A 9,473-nucleotide genomic window follows, 5' to 3' on the forward strand; every position below is an offset into this window, starting at 1 on the left:
GTCCATGCTATAGTAATGATAGCAATGCTGATGGTTATCCAATGAAATCAATAGAATTGACAATGGTTATCCAATAGCATCATTATTTTTAAGTAACAAAAAAAGATGGAGCTAAAAGCTCATATATTTTTAATGTTGTATTTCTTCAAAAGCCAAAACTAAAGTGTCCTATATTCAAGATACATTTAAGTAGCCAATTTAACTTTTTTTTAAAAAGAAATTTAGTGATTTCTCTTAGTAAATCCTTATATCTTTCACTACTTGGGTTGACCTTCTAGTTTGGAGAAGGTGAGAGATGCTAAGTCGGGTAAAATTGATCGTTTTCATACCCATTTAATTTAATCAATAAGATTATCAATAGACAACATATTGATCCATAATTTTGTCGATGAATATGTACGAACAAATATGAGATTTTGAAAAACATTGATGTGTCACCATATTACCTGCAAATAATATTATTGAACGTATTATATGGCAATTAATTATGTTTAAAACATTTTACAAATATTGTATTATGCAACCTAGCTAAGCATATCCACTTCACCAAACCACAAACAATTTATATCTCCTCCATGGAAACTTCTATACTATATACAATGGAGCTTACTTCACTAAGTCACAAACAAGGGATATCTATTGCAAACTTCTATACTATATATAATGGAGCTTAAACTTATCACTCATTGGTCCACTTCAAAGAAAACCTTACAAAATGTCTAGTTCTTGTGAAGCTTGGAAGTTGTGAACCTTTTCAACTTTCAACCCAACAAGTTTTCTTTTTAAAAAAAGGGTTGACTCTAATTTTCTTTTGAAGGTGGACTTTATTTTTCCTTATGAAAGCTAGGTGGCTCAACCTCATTCACTATGTAACACGGGTAGGGTGGGAGGGGATCAATGGTGAAGGACAAAAATGCAAAGGGAGGGGGAGGGGGGGGGGGGGGGGGGGTGGTGGTCATAATAATCAATATCTAATTCTCCTAAATGATTTTCTCATGTTAGACTCATCATTTAATATGGAGACGTGCCAGGGGAGAAAAATCTAGAATATTAGTTAAGCTAGCAGACCGGCCACATTAGGGATCCAAAGGGGGGGCCATCTGCAAAAGAGAAATGTGCAACAATGGGCTTAAAAGACCCTAAGGTTTAGCCCGTTAAGACTTCCAAAATGCTAAGGTTCCAAATTCAAAGGTTGTGTCCAAAGACCAAACACTAGGGAAATTCGATGCTTAGTGTGTGTCACAAAAAGTCTTTATCAATCCCTACATAGGAGGGGGAGAGCCTTGCAAGTAGGGGATGAGAGAGAAACTCACACACACACACACACACACACACACACACACACACACACACACACACACACACACACAAGCTCCCTTTACACAAAGGGAATGAGGGACACATGTCAGCTCCCTGGCCCAGATGCCCACAAGGTGTACTCAAATCCTATTGGATGGCCTTGGAGGTGGACCAATGAGAATTAGGCTAGAGTAAATTTAGTTTAATTAATTTAAAAACACTTAATAAAATAACCAATGGGAATTAAGCTCTCTAGAAGACTATTGGACAGTCTCCCAAGGGGTCCAATGAGCATTCAGGAGCCCAATGGCTTGCCTGATTCCTATTGGCCAGGAGGCAAAGAAGTCCAATGAGAGTTTAGTTGCATTTATTAATTACCTAAAGCTCTCACAAAAGGGGAAAGGCAGACACATGTCAGAAGGCTATCACTTAGGCTGCTTAATTACCATTGGCTAAGCCTGGGGAGGTCCAATAGAATGCTAGCAAGAGCAAATAGCAAGAGGGTTCGACCAAGAGAGAGAGGGGGCTGAGTTTTAAAAGGCGTTATCACCTACACACTCACACTAGCTCATGTGTGGAGTAAGAAGACTCTCTCTCCTTCTCAAGCTTTAATGGAAAGCTTATCACCTACTCCAAGCTTGTGGGAAGGGAGGCCTACACCAACAACTCTTGGCTTTGTGATGCAAATCCAACCAAGAGCCAAGATTCGATGCATGCTTATCTCCTCTACCATGCTAATTACTAAGCTAAACTATGCTAATATGAGTGATTATGTGAGGAGATGTACATCTTTCTCGTAAGAATACTCCTTCTTCCTCTCAATCTACTCTCATACCCCGGTAGCTCTCAGCATCTTTGAAGGTGTGTGAGGTCTTGGGTCTGAGACCATGAGGGAATTGATGTTGTGTTTTATAAGTGTTTTGCTTAGTGCATGAAGTTTCCATCTTCATTGCACTAGCTAGTATTGAAGTAACACAAGAAATTGTATTGTAAAATGTCTCTCTTGATGGGAGAAACCATAACACAAAGCCTTTTGGAGGGGGGACCGGATCCATGCAAATCCGGTCCTCGACTGTTGTCAATGGCTTAATTTCTCTCTTTTGAAGTATTGTTCATTCTATCTAACTAGGTGTTATGCTAGTTGTTGATCTCTCCACCCAAGCACTCTTTTTATTCTCATTAGGAAGCTATACTAATGAAATGCTCACTATGTTCATGCTATTTTATGCACATGTTACTAGACCATTAAATGTACATTGGTATCAGAGCACAAGGTTTCTCTTTTCTTGCTCAAGAAGGGAGGTTCTCAAGGTAGCTATAAATGGTTAGTACTATTAATTGCATGTGAGTAAGTAGAATAGGGGATTTTCAGCCTTGCAGTGCGCCTGCCTTGCTGTAGTTAATGGGGCATCGCCGTCGAGAGTTATGATCTTAATAGTGGAGTCCTAACGGGCTTGCCTATGGCTTAACCACTAATGAGCTATTAGAAGCTTGACAGGAGCTAGTGCTGTTTTGGTGTTGGACGACCCTCTCTTCTATTCCTTGCAATTAATGGTATTTGAGCCACAAGTACAGTAGCTTGAGTGCTTTTTCTAAAGGGGTAAAGAGGAGTACCAACTAGGGCTTGAAGTGCCAAAGTACACCTAAAAAGTTTACACCTTAAAGTTGTTAGAATGGCTGACAATAGTAAAGAGAATGAAATTAATGTTGATAACTTTGATTTTGCTAATGAGCAAGCTACTAATGATGCCCCGATGCTTGTTAACTATCTTGTTTCTAAGCTTCAACAAGCCATGGGCAATCCATCTGTTTGGCGGCAGCTAAGTCAACAATGACCAAACGGACCAATCAAAGATGCTATTTACTATTTTTAGTAAATGCTAACGAGGCAAGATGATGCGGATGTGAAGTAAAGATGAATATGAAGCAAATACAAGCAACAGATGCAGAGAAGAGTTGGAATCGATGACTATCTATGGAGTTACGGTCAATTGACGGTCACTTAAGTTTTAGGATTTTCCGTCAAATGACCGCAAATACGGGTTGTGATTATGTTTTGGGCTCATCAAGAGTTCCAAGTTGTAAACATTGAGCTATATTTAGATCCTAGGCAGTGCAGATAGCAGATTAAGTGAGTTTGGCCATTTGGGGGCTGCCCGACCACTTCTAAAAAGCCTAGAGAGTATATAACTCAAAACACAGAATGTGAAAGGAGATTCTTACTCACTTGAGATAAGATTTGTGAAGAAGGAGATGGCTATGGAGTTCTTGAGCTTTCTACGCGTGTGCATGGACGATTTGGCCTCATGCCAATAGCTAAACTCTAACCTCTTCTCTCTCATTTGCTCATGGTGTAATCAATGCTTGATTAATCAAAGATTAGTGGCTGATTTGTTGATTAATCTCTTTCTTTTTTCATATTTCCCTCTTGTTTAAGCATGCTACTAAGTGTGTGTAGGCTTGTGTAGAGTGTTGGTGCCCGGTGTGGTCATTCTATGCTATTCTATGCTCATTGTGTGCTTGATTAGAGTTGGATTAGTGATTGATTATAGAGTAGTGCGTGATTAAGCTTGTGTGTGAGATATTAGGCTGAATGGTAGAGTAAGTAGTGTGCTCACTCCTCGTAGCAACATCATACCCGCTCCGTATCTTTCTTTGTGTGTAGGTTTCACCTTCTAATCCTCCATTTGGCATGCACAAGCCACTTGTGTGTTTCCATGCCCTAGCCGGATCCTACTCCTCCGATGGACATTATGTTGATGTCCTCCCTATGCTAGGATGACGACCCAACATTGGCGTCACTGCCGGGGAGCGATTGCCTAAGCTAGAGGTGCCATTGGTGTGATTAGGAGACACTAATTTCTCTAATTTTTTGTTAGTTTTTAGATTATGTGTTGATTAATTGAGTGATTTTTAGTGTGATTAGTGCTTGGGTTTGCATTGATTATGCTTAGAACATCACAAAACAACCCACACACATCATTAGTTCTTGATTTTGATCACTAATTTTGACCATCAAATTCACTAATTTTCACTAACTTTGATGCTAATTTCCCGTTGATTGATAAGTGTTTTTTGTGCTACACACGAGTAGAAAGTGAGTTGGGTGTATGGACAACATGCCTATGTGATCCACACTCATATCCTACTCCATTTGTGCACAAATCGTAGCTGAAATCACCTATTAATCACTAATTTTCACTAATTTCATTCACTAATTATTTGGGCATTTTGTAAAGTGCTGATTTTTATTGATTATTTGATGCATTTCCATGATGATTATGTGTTTACATTCATGCTAAACGATGCTACACATTGATTTTTGTGTTGGTTGTGTGTAGGTGATTTTACACGATGGACACACACACACACACACACTAGTGTGTTGGGCACTAATCAAGTGCTTAATCGCTGAGTTTGTGGCTAATTAAGGTGCTGAAATTAATGCTAATTTTCTTATTTTATGTGCAAGTTTGGTTCATGAACCAAGTGCATTCATCAAATGCAAAACTAGATGCGGTTTATGCCCGCTTGTGTGTAGGCAGAAGTGCCTAATTTGGGGCAATTTGGGGCTGTTTTGGAGTCCAATTTGCTTATCAGAAGCATGTGATTGCTTATGGTCGTCAATGAGTTATGTTTATGTTTTTCTAATTCCGTTGTGATGCCGAAATGCTGCCGAAATTCGGTCAAATTTGGTTATGTATGCTTATGTGCATGATTTGATGCAAAGAGCGTGTTAATGATTGATCAAATTTGAGATTTGGATGCTCGAATTGATGTTTAATTGATGCAAAATGCTATTTTGAGTGCGATTAGTCATCGTGGTAGAGATGGTGATATTTGTGTTCATTTAAGCGCAGTTTCGAAACGATTTGTGTGCTTAAAGAATGATGTTTTGTGCGATTTTGATTAAGTAAGTGATCAATTTCGGTGTTTCAATTGCTTGATTGTGGACGTTCAGGTCGGTGGGCTGATCTAGAATTTTGAAGAATTTTTTGGTAATTTTTTACTATTTTTTGCTAGTTTTTACTCAAATGTGCCAATTATACTCAGAAAATTGATAAATCGCTTAACTCGAGTGAATTGTGGAGTGCCAAAGCAATTTTTTTTTGTTTTTTGAGTGTTCTGCGTGATAGTTTAATTTTTTTTTACATTTTTAGGTTTTTGTTTGTGATAAGATTTGATTTTTATTTATATTTGTGTATATTATTATTTTTCTGTGTTTCTTTTTTTCTATTTTTGTTTGTGTTTTGTGATTGTTTTGTGTTTTTCTTTTTACTTTTTTTTGAATTATTTTTGTGTTTCTATATATATATTTTTGTGTTTTTTTTGTATTTTATTTCTTTATTATATTCTAATTGTGATTTTTAGTAATTTTGTGCATGTTTTGATTTTTTGTGTGTTTTTAGAATTATTTGTGTTTTTTATTCTATTATTTGTGTTCATTTTTGTATTTTTGTATGTGTTTTTTGATTATTTGAGTATTTTATTAATTTATTTTGTGAGCCTTTTTGAATTTTTGTATGATTTTTTGAAAATTTTAATGTATTTTTTGTGTGATTTTGTATTTATTTTGTGAGTTTTTTGAATTTATGTGTGTTTTTTTAAATTTAATTGTTTGATTTTTGTTATTTATATATATATTTTTTAAAAATTTGCTCACCTGTCTCCCTGTCTCGCCGCGTTGACTAAGGCTGGCCGCCCGGCTGCAGTCGCGCCGTGATTCATGCTGCCGAGTCCTCCTACGTGCGTGTGCTGCCGGCCGAGATGTCCTACGCATTCACTACTGCCGGCGGGACATCCTACGCCTTTGCTCCCAAGTTATCCTACGCATTCGCTGCCTGCATTGACCTCCTACGCGCTCCCTACCGAGTCCTCCTACGCATTCGCTCCGTACCGAGACCTCCTACACATGCTGCCTTCTGAGGGACACACAGCTGCCGACCCCACCCGCTTTGGCCTTGCGAGGCTTGCCCGCCAGAATCCTCTCGAATACCCTCTGGCCTCAACCTCACACTCTCTCTCTGTAGGCCCTAGAGTCCCGCTCCCTTCGGCCCACTTGCCTTGGATTTAAACACACACACACGCTGCTGGCCCACCCCGCCTTGCTTGAGGTCCCTGGCTCGCCTTGGCTACCCATGCCAGCTCCGTCCAAACTCACACACACATACACAGGCTTTCGAATAACTTGTAGACGGCTCTGAATTGCGCCCTCATTTTTGACGTGAACAGTACCTGGCCCACCTGCACTTCACTTTGCAGCCTTTAACTGCAAGTTGGCAGCTCCACAACACACACAATTATCGATTTTCTGTTGTTGCCGCCTGTGCACCTGCCTCGGTCGAGCAGACCTCAATCAACAGACACACACATGCTAGCAATCTTCTCGTCCCTCTTGTCTCAGCAGCAATGCCTTGCAGTCAATAAGAGATATTTATTAAAAATAAAAAATAAAAAATCTAGCAAGCCATTGTTCCCACCCCTCATTTTGTCTTGAGCTCGCTAATTTCAAAATTTCAAATCAGGATGTCTCAGCTTTGCCTTGTATAGGTAAAATTTCAGTGGCCTAGGGAAGAGTAAACATTGTTTTCTTTGTATTGAAATACTTGGCTAATAAGAGCTGACGTCAAGCCTTTAATAATCTCCAGCTAAATGAGCATGAGTTTGAGTGATGAGGCATGGGATTGGATTACAAGTTTGGATTTGTTGACTAGTTATGCTTCCTTTTATTGATTATTTGGAATGCCAAATAGCACTAACAAATGAGTTTTCTGAAGGGGTGGTGGCCAAGGACAGGATTTGATATCTCGAGAGAGCTTGAAACTTCATTTCATCTTATGCTCTCTCTTTCTTCTTTGCTATGTATGTCATTTTTGCTATTAAAGAGCAAAAGTGGGGATTCCTATTGTGTGCTATGATTGTGTAATCATTTCCATGCATACATGAACTTGTATTGCACCAAATTTTTGGCTTGTGTTTTGATGCTCGAGTTCATTGGCATTTTCATTGCTTTGCATGAACAAATCTTTTTTGCAAAGCATACGAGCTTCATTTGAAAACTACATTGACACTAAATTGATGCTTGGGGAAGAGTGTGCATTAGAATTTGAACATGGCATTGCTTGATACTTTTTTAGTGCTTAATATGTATGCAAAAATCATGGCATAGCACTAAATTGGATTTCTTGAATGGCCATGTGATAGCGTTGAACATGAAAGTTTTAGTGCTTATATTGCATGCATAAATGCTTTGGCACTAACAATTGTGAATTTTTTTGAAGGGAAATTGGCCAATCATGATTCAATATAAGGTTGTGCTTAACCAATTGAGAGAGTTCAAAATTTGCTTCATCCTAAACTCTCTCTTCCTTTTAACATGTCTGCCAAAAATGCTAAAGTGAGCATGATTTTGGGAAAATGGTCATTAAATAGCATTAAATTGAGAGTTGCTATTGACCATAATATGGTGCTATGAATTAAAATTTGGATTTGGCATTGCTTGATACATTTTAGTGCTACATACGGCAGCTAGACCTACACCTAATGATGATGTGGTAATACATCTAGGAAAAAGCAGCTGCAGTGAATGGTAGTGACCTTAAGGAGGCTGGAAATTGAGCATTGCCAGGCAGAACTTTCCGTGCAAGTAATCAAAAGATAAAATTGAAGCTGAAAAATTGAGTGTCCTAGGGATAAGAGTAACAGTGAGGCCGGAAAAGCAAAAATTATGGACAAATACACTGCAGAAGTCGGATGACCTATGGTCACCTGCGTGGTGGTTTAATTTAAATTAAACGCCATATAAAGTGTGCTATCAACAGGCAAATTGAGGTCGTTTTAGTTCAGGTCAAAAGTGCGTTGCTAATGTACAATTTTGCAGATAAAGAGCAAATTTCATCGCTCAATCAACTGGAATCGAGGTATCACTAAGGCGAGTAGTCGTTGCAGTACAGTGGTAAGTATCTTGCCAACTAGTGCTGCAGCTATACATGTAAATTAGATCGTCGAGATCACAGCTAAGCCTAGCAAAGAGCTTTGAATTAGGAAAACCACTGGACACCCGTGGGAGAGGCTAGAAAAAGGGAATACAAGTGCTTAGCAGGTTAGTAACAGAGTTGAAAGAAAAATGGGGCATCAGATGCAACATCCACAGTCTATGGCAACATCGACAAATCAAAGCAGTTATGATGCAGCTTCAAGATCATTAATAACAGTCAAATCAATTGGCATCAGGTTGGATTTAATAGGTCATTTCAAAGACTTTCCATGCTACATGGATGATGCAGACAATCGCTATCTAAAGTCCAAGAAAAATGCTCTGAAAATATTGACAATACAGGTTGTGGAAGTAGACGAAGCTACCAACATGGCTAATTCACAAAAGAACCTAATGGAAGATTGTTTAGGATCCGTGTACATGAAGCTCAAACCAGGTAGTGAGTTGGACATAATAAAATTGCACAGGCAAGATCTTACAGAGGTTAGTAGTTGTCGAGTCACTGTGCACTTGATAAAGTCAAATTACAAGGACAAAAACTGTAGCAGTCTCTATAGAGATATGGAAGGTAGATGGTACAAAGCAGAAACACCTCAACAAGCGACAGAAGAGCCAAATCAATGCTTCATAGCTCATGAAGATGGTTCAAAGTTGGGTTACAAATACGTGTCGACAAGTGGTAATATTTACCGCTTGATAATGAGCTTACCTTTAGCTTCCAATGCAGATACAGTGGTAGCTCAGAACAGAGAAATCACTCAAGAGACGGGGCCTACTATAATCAATCTGCCAAAGAATGAACACACAGTCAGCAGAGGAAGGAATTCCTTGAAGCCATGTGTAAACGACAGTTGCCTTCAACCACTTCGGAAGTCAACAAGCAACTTGAACCAATAGCCCTTCATTGGATCCACGAAGCGAGATGGAAAGATCCAATTTATGTAGATTCTGAGGGCAAAGATGGGTTCAAGTCACGCGGGTAAGGACATTGAACGAGTCAGTTCCTAGGACACTATGGGCAACGCGCATTGGAGACAAGAGCTATGATATAGATGGAAGATGCTATGAATTAGATCTTATTGCAGATAAATTCTCGGAAAGAGTTGCAGCTTTCATCTTGTGGAGCTGCAGCTCCACAAGACCAAATTGAGCAACGGACACATGACGAAATGATATC

This window comes from Adiantum capillus-veneris, chromosome 25 (genome assembly GCF_014529385.1).
Source record: "Adiantum capillus-veneris isolate H3 chromosome 25, ASM1452938v2, whole genome shotgun sequence".
In the NCBI taxonomy this organism is placed as follows: Eukaryota; Viridiplantae; Streptophyta; class Polypodiopsida; order Polypodiales; family Pteridaceae; genus Adiantum; species Adiantum capillus-veneris.